Here is a 14,991-nt window from a genome sequence, read left to right on the forward strand (position 1 = left end):
GACCTGGAGGGGCGCGTTTCCGGGTTTTGGAAGTGGTGCGGCGTACTCGGCGGGAGCGAGGTCACGCTCCAGATTCCTAACCTGCTATCTGCTGGGCGGAGCCTCTGAGTTTAGCTGAGTCTCGGAGATGGAATTGGGGCCGGCGCTTGTCACATAAAGTCCGTGCCTTGCTCGCGGGCTCCTGTCGCAACACTGACAAACCCGGGAGCCTTCGTGAGAGTGCAAAGTGTGTTTTGTGTTCCCCGCAAAGAAGTTCTTCCTTCCCTTCTGCTTGATCCTTACCTACGCCCTTCGCCCGCCCCTCCAGCCCCGGCTGCAAAACCGCACGCTGCTGTTCTGTCGTTTAGCCAAATCTCTGACGCGCATGGCCAACCCCCCACCCCTCACCATCTGTCTTTCAGTTTTTAGGGTGAGCTCACCCTCCTCTCCCTTGTCTGCTCCGACGAACACCTGGGGGTGGCGCCTGAAAATCTTTCTGCGGAACGATTCTGCAGCCTACCCGGGCAGGCTTGGTAGTAGGGACAAAAGAGGGCATCTGGTAACAGGTTTTGCACTTCGGTGACTTCCCTTTTTCTTTTACCCCTTTCTTTCCCTTTGCAGAATGAGAGATGAGGCACCAGAGGTCCCCAGGGCGCAAATCTGAAAGCCAGCGCCTCCTGAGCACAGGCTGCCAGGGGCGAGACGACATTAGACATTGCCCCCAGATATAAGAAGCATCACTTCCTTCAGACAGAGGTGGTGAGACTATGAAGTAATGGGACAGTTCCTCTTACTACGCTCCTCGGGAAGGCAGTTTGTGCCTCTCTGCTTTAGGCATCATCCTTTATGGCTAAAATTCTGCAGCCTGATTGTTGAATGTAGTGAATGCTACCCTTGTTACAAGCTTGTGATAACTGTAGTGATGATAATAGCTACAGTTTACTGAGTGTCTACTTGGTGTCAGGCAATATGCTTCTTTGGGCTTCACATCCATAACCTGAATTCCTCAAAAAACCCAATCCTCTAAAATAGCCATTATTTTCTCTCTATTTATTACTTATAGATGAGCAAATTTTAAAGCTTAGAGCGATAAACTTTTTTAAGTTCATGCACCTAAGAAGTGGCAAAATTTCATTGGGACCTAGATCTGATTCAAATCCTACACTTTACATTCTCTCTTTGAAATAGTAAATTGATAGCAGTTAAATTTTAAAATCTAGGTGAAGGAGGTAAGACCATGAAATGACAAAATCTTAAGGCTTTAAAGGATAAGGATGAGATCACAGGAATGCACGAATGTTTAAAAACTGATTGGGTTTATTGACAAGAATCAGAATGGAATCTAATACGGTAAGTGGTTCTTGTTTTGCATCCATGCCTTTTTGTCTATTTTTGTGTGTCTACAACCATAACATAAATTCTAAAAAAACTGATATGAAGCTAGGTTTGGGAGTGCTAGTCTGATTTTTCATCTCAGAATGATTATGAGACCAGGATAATATTTACAAGTAAACATAAGCCATGTGTTCAGCAGTCTTAGAGGAGACTCTCCACTGGGTCCCAGTGATTATCCTCAATCTTGATTCATTGCTTGGGATGCTTGTGGGACTATGCCTTGACAGAGCTAAAAGGTAGAGGTTATTGAAGGAAAGAACTTTAGGTTTTGTGGCTCATGAGGATAATCATACCCTGGTAAGGAAAATGAGCTGAGAAACTCAAGATGGTAATGGATTTCCATCATCAACTGAGTGAAACTGGGTCAACTAAGAGCCTCACCTGCTTTTCTCTAAGGGCCAGGATAACCAACCTACCCAGTTTGTCTGACATTAAGGGGATTTCTAGGACATAGGACTTCAAATGCTAATACAGGGAATGTCTCAGGCAAGCCATGAGTAGTTGGTCACCCTACTAGGGATATCCTAAATGAACTCTAGAATCAGGTGGAGCTCTCAGTATGGTTGCATCTAGACTCAATTCATCTGCTTAATATCTGCGGTATGATTGCACAGGAAAGGAAATTGTGGATAAAGTAATCAAGACTGACCATAAAGAGTCTACATGCCCCCAAATAAATATTGCTGCTCATTCCTTTTCCAGTGGTTTGGCTATAAACTGAGTACCTACACCCATACTTTTTGGACCTAATTTTCATTTAGCAAATCCTTAGGAAGCCTCCTATGTCTGGGCCCTAAGACATCAAATGACTGCCTTCCCATATACCATGCACATTTATTTCCAGCAATCACTAAATCAGCTAGATTCTTCCAGAATAGAGCTGAGTGAACATATGCTTTTCATCCCAGGATAGCTTTATATAATCCCTGGCAGCACAAAACACCATATTTGGCCCACAGTAGGAGCTCAATAAATAATTCATTATGTGTAATATTAATCAGGAAATTATTACAACAGATTTTTGGTAGACCTTCTGAGCCTTCCCTCCGTGATGTCAGAATCGAGATATTAAAAATAGTTATATTTACTGTAGAAAGTTTTTGTTTGTTTTAAAACTAATGCCTCTTAAGGCAGTTAATGGCAGTTCTCTCCTCAGCGAAGTGAATTTTCCTTTGTTTTTGTTAGTTGGGTGGAGGTGTGATAAGTTTGCCCTGTAGCCAAGGTCAATTATTGCACTGGACCCTTGAAGGGGAAAGGATGTCTTAGATTAGGAGCTGTAGAATTTCACTGTGAGTCTATTCACTTGGACAACTTGGCAAAATGCAGGTTCCCAGGTCCCAGCATTAACGGCTCCCATTTAACTGCTCTAGGTTTTGGCCCAGGTATTTGCATTTTGAATAAGCATCTGAGATGATTTGGATATAGGTAGTTTGGGACCACACTTTGACAAACTCTGCCCTAGTCAGTGATAATTTTAGATGTATTTTTGCAAAAATCTCTTCTGCCCCAGCCCCAAAAGCCTATCTGGTTAGCTGAACCATTAAGCCAGCTGGGATACATCAAGAAATCAGGGCAAGGAAGCCTCATGACAAGATTCAGAATAAAATGTCTTTGGAAGGGAAAACAAATCTGAAATCTTTGGATAAATAAACATGGTAAACCTGACCCTTTTCATTGCGCATGAGAAATGATTCACTTGACAGTGATTTAGAAAGAGCAGAACTTCAACAAATAGATAAAATTATATAGCAGTAATTTCGCCAGTATAAGAGTCACTTGGTAACCTTGGTTCTTTTAAAAATATTTCATTGGAAAAAAATAATCGTATTATTTTGATAAGTTAAATAATAGAATGGGTGGGGAAAGAAAAGCAAGAATATGAAGCTGTATCTAAAGCCATGAAGGCACTGAGAAAGGCTAAGATTAGGTGCTTGAAGCTCCAGCAGAAAGAGTAAGGTGGAATCAAGGCAAAAATAATGGAAAATTAAAATTTCAACAGATTGGAAGGAGTGGAAAGATGAATTGATAGCTTTATTCTATAAAAAGCACAAAAGCTAAAAAGACTCAACAGAAAAGTTCAAAGAACATATTGTTGTAAATCTACTTTTCATGCTTTTATGTTTTTAAACTTTGTACATAATTTAAAATGAGTATATATAGAAATTAGTGTATATGTAATTTTCTCATATTATCAGGGTAGCACTAATCCACAAACAGTCTTACATTGCTTCATAATCCTTTTTCTCAAGCACTACTGCCAGTTGTACATTTTTTACAGTTTATGCTACCAAGAAACATTTTCTAGAACTTAGATATTTCTTTTACATCTGCAATATTTTGTTGTTTAGCTTTAATACAGTACTGAACGTAGACTGTTCAGGTGATACTATCTGTGGAAAGTCAGGATGGATCAAACCAGGCAATTGCTTGGGAAGATGTCTAACCTTACTGTAACCTTACATTAGTAAGAGCTTTAAGGCATAAATGAAAGAGTAAGCTCCCTAGGATTTGTTTGGGCCCTTCCTAAATGCCCTTCCATATGATTTTTTTTTTTTTAATGGGAGAGGAGTTGGGAGAGATTGGGTAAGAATAACAAAGATATGAATTCATCATTCAAAATAGAAGAAACAGTAGTTGAAACATTAATTCTCAATTCCTGTAACAGCAGATTGATAGATGAAGCATAAAACAAGACCAGATGCTGTGGTTTCCAGGATGCACTTGGCTTCCCATCCTTTATTACCTGGAGCATTTTTTGCCGTAAGTAGGTCATTTGCTTGCTCTCATTTACCTGATTCTAGGAAAATGCCCTTGAAAGTATTTGGAAAATAATACTTTTTGTTAAGCTTGTGCTTAACATTTTAAAAGTTAAGATTGCATGAAACTTCCCCCACCCCCTTTTCTCTATTAGACAGAATAACTTGTAACCTTGTAGCATAAGTGAAACTAAAATGGACAAGAAGAATTCAAGATGTTTTATTTTCTAAGAACTAAAATTTGTGTCCATAGCACTGGCATAGTACTCATCTCACAGAATTATAATTGGGATTTAAGTTTCTGTATTCTCCTATCAGATGTGCAGTTCTTGAAAAAAGAGGATGCCTAGGACATAGGAGGGGCTTAACAAATGTTTTAATTAACTGATTCCCCCCACCAATCTGACATATTGAATGAAGCTTTTCAGGCGCCATTCTAATAGATTTACGGTGACCAGGGAGGGATAAAGAGGAAAGAAAGGCAAATGGTCCAAAGATAAGGACATGTGCAATCAAACCATTTTACTGACCATAATTATATTATTGTCCTGTCATGACAGGTCTGTTCCTGATGTGTCCACCAGAGACCAGTCCCATTAGGTATCCATAAGGTTTAAGACCATGGACATTGCAGCCCAACAGACTTGGCTTTAGATGTAAGATATGTTATTTACTAGCTCTGTGACTTTGGGCATGTTATTAAGCTCTGTAAGCCTCAAGTTCCTCACCTTTGATACAGGGACAAAAGCGGTACTCACACCATGGAATTGCACTGAGAATTAAATGAGACAGTGCATGGCAAGTGCTGAGCTCTATGCCTGGCACTTAGCAAGTGCTCAATAAACATGCCATTGTAATACCTCAGATGTTATTTTCATTATACTATGAAGTGATATTCTGTCATTTCCAGAAGCCCTGTATGGACAAAGATTCCTTCATATCTCCTTAGAGTTTGCATGGGGACTTCACCTCTCAAGTTGTCAACTGTGGCATCTTGTCTGGGAATGTTTATCTTCTCTGACTTATGAAGAGGCTATGCCTCTGTCTCTTTGAACTCTTAGTTCTCTCATTCTCAGTTTTAATACACTCCTCTGAGTGAGTCTTACTGATTAGTATTCTATAAACCATTAATGATAGTTATATAAAACCTGTAAGATTCCATCCTTGTGACCGCCCCCCCCCCCCCCAGATAAATAAGTTTAAAATATTGGTCAATCCATGAAAATGACTATCTGGATATTTCTCAGTTCACTGAAGACCATCATTAATATTGGCTGTTGTTCCCATTCTGTCTAATAACAGCCATTTATTGAGCTTACAGTTCTTGCTCTCATGGAGTTCTGAAGACTCAAATGTCTTGTGAAAATGCAAGTCTTCATAGAACTATTGATTTTTTTTAAGGTAGAGGTTTAACCTACCTTTCATCTCCATTCATTATTTGTTTTGGGAAAACTTCCTTACTTAGATTGCCGAGTGACTTTTGCACAGAAGAAAGAAATTAGTTCAACGGATGAAAGTGAGATGCTAAACCAGATTTGAGATTTTAGAGGTCAATCCTTTGCATGTCTTATCATTTCTTTGCAAACTACAACCTTTTTGTAACCCTTGAGGACTATCTTAACATCAGAGCTGCTATTCTTCATACAATATTTAATTCCTTTGAACATAACATGTTTTTAAAAAAATATTTACTATGTGCAACTCGTGGAAGTGCTCCTAAAATTGAGGGAGTTCTACTGAGCAAAAGAAATGGAATATCCTGTATAGAGACTGAGTGCATGGCTTCCAAAGGCAAAGGCAAGGGCAAAACTTGCTAATTTTAGATGTTTAGGGATGAAATGTCTACTAGACCTTGTTTCATCTTAGAGAGACCCAACAGAAGCGTACTAGCAAGCTACTGTTAAATTTGCCCTCCCCACCTGTTTATTGCCAGTATTTCTGGAAACAGAAAAACAAAACAAAGGGGTAAGAAAAAAAAAAGCAAAGTCTGCATGTAACTTGAGTTAGAGAAGTGCAGGAAACAAATCAAGTATACTAAGTTAGCAGTGCTTAAAGTCCCATTCAACTTCAGAATAGTATACCTGGTAGAGTTCCACAAACCTTTCTCCTTTCTAGCCTGCTGCTTATTAAGTTTAAATGCCAGAACCATTCTGAGAGCTCTGAATGCCCATATGAGGCCTAGAGCCAGAGACATGCCCCACACCCATTTCTTTATATTTTCTGAATTCCCAGGTAAACGAGAGATCAGAAAAAGGGGCAGTAAAGGAAAGGAGACAAAGAGGTCGACTCCCCAACAGTGTTTTCTTCCCCTTTGGTGTTTTGCAGAAAGCTGAAGAGATGCTATAATGATTCTTTAACCAACTGAAAGCAGCGTTAGAATTCTGTCTAGATATTCTTGAACCTCTGGCTGGGCAGTGTTCCACCTTCCACTCTCCAGTCCATCCATCATTCAGTACTAGTTATGCTAGATAAACTGGCTTGCCATAGTTTATTATCATGTTGTCCTCACAGACTAGTATTCAAGGAGCCTCCCCTGACCACTTTCTTGGGACTCTTGGAAGTAAACAGAGAAACAGTTTAAATGAATGGTAAAAACCCATGTAGGGCTTCCCTGGTGGCGCAGTGGTTGAGAGTCTGCCTGCCGATGCAGAGGACACGGGTTCGTGCCCCGGTCTGGGAGGATCCCACGTGCTGCGGGGCAGCTGGGCCCGTGAGCCATGGCCGCTGAGCCTGCGCGTCTGGAGCCTGTGCTCCGCAACGGGAGAGGCCACAGCAGTGAGAGGCCCGCATACCTCAAAAAAAAAAACCCATGAAATACAGTGATTGTTTTTTTGGGGGGGGGGAGAGTAAATAATTATATGTCTTCAGTTGAGAGAATCATAAGCATTTCTAGCACATGAATACACATTCACAGCCCCCAAACAGAAGACAACTAAAAAATCTCTGCAGAGGGACAGCATTTCCTCCTCATTCCATAGGAAGGTGGGGATCTATGACACTCCATTTTAATGATCATCCCCAATTTCCATTTCTGTGCCCAACACAGTAAAGCATTTCCAAGTACAGAGTGTCAGACAGGTGAACAACAAACAAACAGCCTCTGTCAAAAATAGTTTGAAGCGTGCAAGATGTAGATTATTGAGTACAGTACTTGAAAAATGCTAAATTATGACAGTCCTCAATGACAGCTCTGTGACCTGTCTCATGTTAGGTAGCCTTTCTGGGTTTCTGCCTCTGAAATTGAAATAGTTCTACCAACTTCATAATTCTGTGATTCTGTGATTCGTTCATTCTGACCTGTATGTGGGAGAACTTTTGTTTAAATTTTCTCCCCTTTAGAATCCAACAAATGAATGCTAAATTTGAACTCTAGGTTTCAGAGTATACTTTAACATATTAATAAATTATAACAATTTCTAACAAGACTTGTGTACTATACTACCTTGTCAGCTACCATTTTGCCTGTCATAGTTTTGTCACAATGTGGTTTTGTATTTGTATGCTTAAATTTTACAATCTGTGATCTCTATGTATGTATGTATGGTTGAGTTTAGTTCCTTGAAACCAAAGCATTAAATATCAGTAAGGGCTATACCAAGAACTTTAAAAAAAGAAGTGTGGTTAATATAAATTCCATCTTCCACAGAAGAGCATGACTTTCAGAATATGAACTCGTGAACAACCTAGGGAAAAGATTCTTTTCTACTTTATAACTAACTTTATTGTTTTATTCTCTTGAGAATTCCCTGTCGAACTTGCCAATGAGGGTTTTATCTAACATGGCACTTTTCTGGGATGTAACCATCACTACCCCCAGTTAGTGAGAGATTACTATAACAAATAGTGAAAACACATAGATTCTCATGAATCATGTTTTAATTGAGAGCTAGCCAAAGAGGAAGGGTGGAGAGGTAAGGACATAGATTTATCTCTGCTTGTGTGTTCATTTGTACTTTTATTAAGAGAAAAAACATTTTCCTCTTTTTTAAATAAAATCTCATCCTCTAGGAAGTAAATTCAGGAGTAAGACGCTCTACACCTGTTTTGCATAGTCCAATTGATTGTTAATTTCATTGTCTTTTGACATACTGGGAGGCATGTTAATTTGGAACACATCTCTCTCATAGAAGTAACAAACCAACATTAACACAGGTAAGATGCATCTTTTACCTTGATAAAGACACCTGCTCCAGTGTTATAGAAATAGGGAAGGTCTAGATATATATATCTAGAAAGATATAATTTCAAGGAATCATGCTCTTTTAGGATTGAAAGGAATACTAAAGTCAGTGAATGTTCAACCAAAGGCAGTGTGGAACTGTAGACTGTGTGCTATGGAATTAGAGGACCTGGATCAAATCACAGCTTTGCAACTTAGTAGCTGTGTGTTTGGGGTAATTTATTTAACCTGTCTGAGCCTTGGTTTTCTCACCTATAAAATGGGGATAGTGACTACATTATGGAGTTGGTGAAAGGATTGAAGATAATGTATGTAAAGGACCTGGGACAGACGTAATAAGCATTTAGTAAATGATTGTGGCTGTTGTGATCATCAGTGTCCCACCAACTGGTCATTAAGCTTATTTGAACATTCCCAGTGACATGGAATTCACCACCTGTTCAGGTAGCCCATCTCATGTTTGGAGAACTCTTCAGTGTTAGTTCTTCCTTTTACTGAGCCTAAATCTTTTCCCCTAGAACTTTTTCTATGGTTCTGATTCTTGCCATTGGGGCTGCACAGATTAAGTGTGTAAATCAATTAGGCATGTAATCTAGAACGGTATATATGCTTTAAGAGTGGTGTGACCAGTGTGGATACTAGAGATTTATCAACACAGTTTAGGATCAAACTAGCTTCCTTTTCCTGAAACCCACCCTTTTAATACCTATTGAATTTGCTATTAATTAAAGCCTGTTTGTCTTTTGTACTAGAGATGTAGTCAAAGCTTGAGTCATGCATACTGTACCTGTCACAGTTTTGAGGGAGAGAATTAAGTGCAGGACCTTACAATTAAATCTTTATCATATTAATTAATAAACTGGTAAAATTCCATTTGAGTCATACAAATATAATTTGAGTATTAAATCATATATAATGTGGCATACCTGTAAGGTCATATAGTTATAAAGGGATAAGAACGTAGTGCACTTTATTTAATAAACACCAATACGGTATTTAATATGTGCCAAGCACTGTTCTAAGTGCTTTTCATATATTAACTCATTTAATTCTCAGTCATAATAACCCTATGTGGTTAGTATTATTATCTTCAGATAAGGAAACTGAGGCACAGAGAGATTAAGTAATTTATCCAGGGCAAATAGCTAGTAAGTAGCAGAGTTAGAATTTGAACCAGCATGTTTAGTTCGAGAGCCTGTATTCATACTCATGCCCTGTTCCCAAATTTGTTAAAATTTAGAAAAATTGTTACATGGATTGTTAGGGCTCCTTAAAAGCAAGAAAAACATGACAAGTTAACACTGCTGGATTTACAACCTACTTTATAAAAGCATTATTAGAGAATATCTTTTGAGCGCTATGGATTTGATTTATGAGAATGTAAAATGTTGACTAGAAGCAATATCTAGCTCTGTTTAAGCAGGACTAGGCTTCTGATGGTTCATTTTATATTTCAGCTATATAATTGAGAAGGAATTGATGAATGCCTCTGAATTTTTTTCTTCTCATATGTACTTTTTCTGATAAAAATTGTTTTCAAATGTTAAGACAGCAGTACATCATATAACAGTTTTATTTTTAAATTAACATACAGTAAAGTTGATTGTGTGTGCGTACCTGCATGTGTGTACAGTTCTATGAATTTAATACGATAGATTCATATAACCACAGTCAAGATATATAACAGTTCCATTATCCTAAGAAACTCCCTTGTATTATCCCTTTGTACTTACCTCCTCAACCCTTGGCAACCATGGATCTAATCTCCATCACTGTAGTTTTATCTTTATGAGAATGTCATATATAAATTAAATCCTACAGTATATAACTTCCTGAGACTGGCTTCTCTTACTTAACATGCCTTTGAGATTCATCTGAGATTTGCATATGTCAGTAGTTCATTCATTTTCATTGCTGAGTAGTATTCCATTGTAGAGATGTACCACAGTTTGTCCATTCATTTGTTGAAGGACGTTTCAGTTGTTTCCAGTTTTTGGTAATTGTGAATAGAGCTGCTATGAACATTTGTGTGTAGGTTTTTGTGTGAACAGAAGTTTTCATTTCCTTAAAGTAAATACCTAGGAGTAGGATTGCTAGGTCATATGATAAGAGTATTTTTAACTTTTTGAGAGACTGCCAAACAGTTTTCCCCAATGGCTATACCATTTTGCATTTCCATGAGAATGTATGAGCATTCGATTTGTTTTGTATCCTCACCAGAACTTGTTATTATCAGTATTTTTTATTTTAGGTATTGTAATAGGTATCTCATTATTGTTTTAATTGACATTTCCCTGATGATCGACAATATTAATATCTTTTTTAACAGCTTATTTGCCATCTATTTACCCACTTCAGTGAAATGTCTGTTCGAGCCTTTTGCTCATTTTTTAATTGGGTTGTTTGTTTTCTTACTGTTGAGTTTTGAGAATTCTTCAAATATATATTTGAAGTTTGAGAGCCTCAAAAGATCCATAGCACTCAAAAGATATTCTCTAATAATGCTTTTATAAAGTAGGTTGTAAATCCAGCAGTGTTAATTTGTCATGTTTTTCTTGCTTTTAAGGAGCCCTAACAATCCATGTAACAATTTTTCTAAATTTTAACAAATTTGGGAACCGGGCATGAGTATCAACACAGGCTCTTCAAATATATATATATCTAGAAAATATATATTCTAGATATAAGGCCTTTGTCAGTATGTAATTTGCAAATATTTTCTTCTGGTGTGTAACTTATCTTTTTATTCTTTTACAGTGTCTTTTATAAAGTTTTAAATGTTAAGTCCAGCTTATCATTTTTTCTTTTATGGATCATGTTTTTGGTATCATGTGTAAGAACTCTTTGCTTAACCCCAGGTTATGAAGATTTTCTCTAAAGGTTTCTTCTAAAAGTTTTATATTTTACATTTAGATCTATGATACATTTTGAGTTAATTTTTGTACAAAATGTGAGATTAAGGTTGAGGTTCAGTTTTAAGTATATGAATGTCCAATTGGTCCAATATCATTTATTGAAAAGACAATCTTTTGGGCCTTTGTCAAAAATCAGTTGGCTATATCTGCATGGATATGAGCATGGATCTGTTCCTGGGCTGTCTATTCCACTGATCTAAGTGACTGTCCCTTCACCAGTACCACACTGTCTTAGTTAATCTAGCTTTATAGTACAACTTAAAAATCTGGTAATATGATTTCTCCAACTTTATTCTTTTTCTTCAAACTTATTTTGGTTTTTCTAGTGCCTTTGAATTTCTATATGAATTTTAGAATCAGCTTGCCTATATCTCGAAAAATTCTGCTGGGATAGTTCATGAAACTGAGTTAAATCTGTACATCAAATTGGGGAGTTGAGTCTTCCTGTCCCTAAACATGCTATGTCTTTCCATTTATTTAGGTCTTTGATTTCTTTCATTTATGTTTTCTAGTTTTCAGCATATAGATACTGTTCTGTCAGTGTTTTGTTAAATTTATTCCTAGGTATTTCAGTATTTTTGGAGCTATTGTAAATGGTACTGTTTTTAAAATATCAGTTTCAATTGTTCACTGCTGGTATACAGGTATATAATTATTATTGTGTTTTTAACTTATATCCTGTGACTGTACTTAACTCAGTTCTAGGAGTTTTTTGGGTTTTGTTGTTTTTTGGTCACTTCTTTTGGTTTCAGTCATGTCATCTGCAAATAAGAACATTTTAATTTCTTCCTTTTCAATCTGTATGCCTTTATGTCTTATTCTTGCCTTATTATACTGGTTAAGAATTCTAGTATAACGTCAAATAACAACAGTGAGAGAGGACATCCTTGCCTTGTTCCTTATCTTAGCGGGAAAGCATTCAGTATTTTACCACTAAGTGTGACATTAGATGTTGGCTTTTTGTACATAAGGTGAAGAAGTTCCCTTCAATCTCAGTAAGCTGAGAATTTTAAAAATCTTGAATAGATGTTGAATTTTTTCCAATGCTATTTCTGTATCAGTTGATATGATTATGTACATAGTTTTTCTTCTTTAGTCTACTAATATAGTGGATTACACTGACTGAGTTTTCAAATATTGAAGCAACCTTGCCTTTTCAGGATAAGTGCTACTTGTTTGTAGTATATAATTAAAAAAAATACTTCTGGACTCAGTGTGCTCAGTGTGTTTGACTTTCATATCAATGTTTATGAGAGATATTAATCTATAGTTTTTTCCCCTGTACTGTCTTTTGTACAGTATTTCGTATCAGAGTAATGCTGGTTTTATAAAAATGAGTTGGGAAGTGTGTCCTCCTTTTCTATTTTCTGGAAGAGTTTGTGTAGTATCATTTCATCTTTAAATCTTTAATAGAATTCTACCTTTAGGCCAGGAAAATTTTTTTGAAAGCCTTTTAACTATGAATTCAATTTCTCTGTAGTTACAGGATTCTTCAGGTTATCTATTTTCTCTTTGATGAGTTTTCGTAGTTTGTTGTCAAGGAATTAGTCTATTTCACCTTGGTTGTCATATTTATGCATGTATTCCCTTATCCTTGTAATGTCTATAGGGTCTGTGGTGATATCCTTTTTCATTCCTGATATTGATAGTTTGTGTCTTTTGTTTATGAATTTCATTGAGTTTTATGGATTTCATTGATCTCAAAGAATCAGTTTTTTATTTTATGGATTTTTCTCTATTTTGTTTTCAATTTCATTCATTTCTGCTCTTAGCTTTATTTCCTTCCTTCTGCTTTATTTGCTTTTTTAAAAAAGATCAGTGATTTGAGACCTTTTTTCTTTTTTTATATAAGCAATTAATGCTGTAAATTTCCCTCTGGTTTAGCTGACTCCCACAATTTTTGCTATGTTGTACTTTCATTTCTATTTAATTAAAAATATTTTTACATTTCCCTTTTGACTTCCTCTTTGACCCACAGATTATTTAGAAGTGTGCTGTTTACAAATGTTTGGAGATTTTCTTTATTTTCCATTACTGAAATCTAATATAACCCTATTATGATTAGATAGCATACTGTGTATGATTTCAATTCTTTCACATTTTTTTAGGCCGGTATTATGATCCAGATATTGTCTGTCTTGGTGAAAGTTCCATGTTCATTTAAAATAATATGTATTTTGCCTAGTGTTGAGTGGACTAATCAATAAATATCTGTTGGGCTCACTTGGGTTGGTGGTATTTTTCATTTCTTCGATATCCTTGCTGATTTTCTGTTTACAAGTTCTGTCCATCTCTGAGAGAGGAGTGTTGAAGTTTCCAAATACAATTGTGGATTTGTCTGTTTCTCCTTTCAGTTCTATCAGTTTTTAATTCATGTGTTTTTTTAAAAATATTTTTTCTTGGAGTATGGTTGATTTACAATGTTGTGTTAGCTTCTGCTGTACAGCGTAGTGAATCTGTTATACATATACATATATCCACTCTATTTTTAGATTCTTTTCCCATATAGGCCATTACAGAGTATTGAATAGAGTTCCCTGTGCTATATAATTCATGCATTTTGTGATGTCCTTATTAAGCTCTGGTAATTTTCTCTGCTCTGAAATCTACTTTGTCTGATATTAATATAGCTTCTCCCACTTGGTTTTTTTTTTTTTTTTTTTTTAAACATCTTTATTGGGGTATAATTGCTTTACAATGGTGTGTTAGTTTCTGCTTTATAACAAAGTGAATCAGCTATACATATACATATGTTCCCATATGTCTTCCCTCTTGCGTCTCCCTCCCTCCCACTCTCCCCATCCCACACTTCCAGGCTGTCACAAAGCACCGAGCTAATATCCCTGTGCCTTGTGGCTGCTTCCCCCCAGCTATCTACCTTACTACGTTTGTTAGTGTGTATATGTCCATGACTCTCTCTCGCCCTGTCAAAACTCACCCTTCCCCCTCCCCATATCCTCAAGTCCGTCCCACTTGGTTTTGATTAGTGTTCACATGTCATATATTCTTTCACCCCTTTATTTTTAACATACCTATATCAATATATTTTAATTTTTTTTGTAGACAATACATAGCTGGGTCATGTTCTTTGTATCCATTCTACCAATCTGTATGTTTAACTGGTATATTTAGACCATTTCCATTTAATGTAATTATTGATATATTTGGATATAGATCAGCCATTTTATTTGTTTTCTCTTGGTTTCCTTTTTTTTCCTTTCATTTCTCTGTTTTCCCTTTCCAGCCTTATTTTGAGGTAGTTGAACATTTTTTAGTACAGTTGACCCTTAAACAACGTGAAGGTTAGGGGTGCTGCCCCTACATGCAGTTGAAAATCTTCATGTAACTTATAGCCGACCCTCTGTATACACAGTTCCTCCATATCTGCAGTTCCGCATCTGCAGATTATGTAATATTATAGTATTCACTATTGTAAAAAATCTGTGTATAAGTGAACCCATGCAGTTCAAACTCCTGTTGTTCAAGGGTCAACTGTATTCAATTTTATCTATTGTGTTTTTGACTATATGTCTTTTTTTTTTTTTTTTTTTCTCTACGCAGGCCTCTCACTGCTATGGCCTCTCCCGTTGCGGAGCACAGGCTCTGGACGCGCAGGCTCAGCGGCCATGGCTCACGGGCCCAGCCGCTCCGCGGCATGCGGGATCCTCCTGGACCGGGGCACGAACCCTCGTCCCCTGCATCAGCAGGCGGACTCTCAACCACTGTGCCATCAGGGACGCCCGACTATATGTCTTTGTAAAAGAAA

At 37.1% G+C, this 14,991-nt stretch overlaps 1 long non-coding RNA gene across 1 annotated transcript; it reads left to right on the top strand.

Annotated features, from left to right (window-relative positions):
• Positions 1-20: 20 nt before the first annotated feature.
• Positions 21-5,025, top strand: LOC116741178. Its single transcript, XR_004346067.1, has 4 exons — positions 21-226; positions 601-735; positions 4,040-4,134; positions 4,691-5,025. It is a non-coding gene; the product is annotated as an uncharacterized LOC116741178 (long non-coding RNA).
• Positions 5,026-14,991: the final 9,966 nt, after the last annotated feature.

Source organism: Phocoena sinus, chromosome 16 (assembly GCF_008692025.1).
Source record: "Phocoena sinus isolate mPhoSin1 chromosome 16, mPhoSin1.pri, whole genome shotgun sequence".
Taxonomy (NCBI): domain Eukaryota; kingdom Metazoa; phylum Chordata; class Mammalia; order Artiodactyla; family Phocoenidae; genus Phocoena; species Phocoena sinus.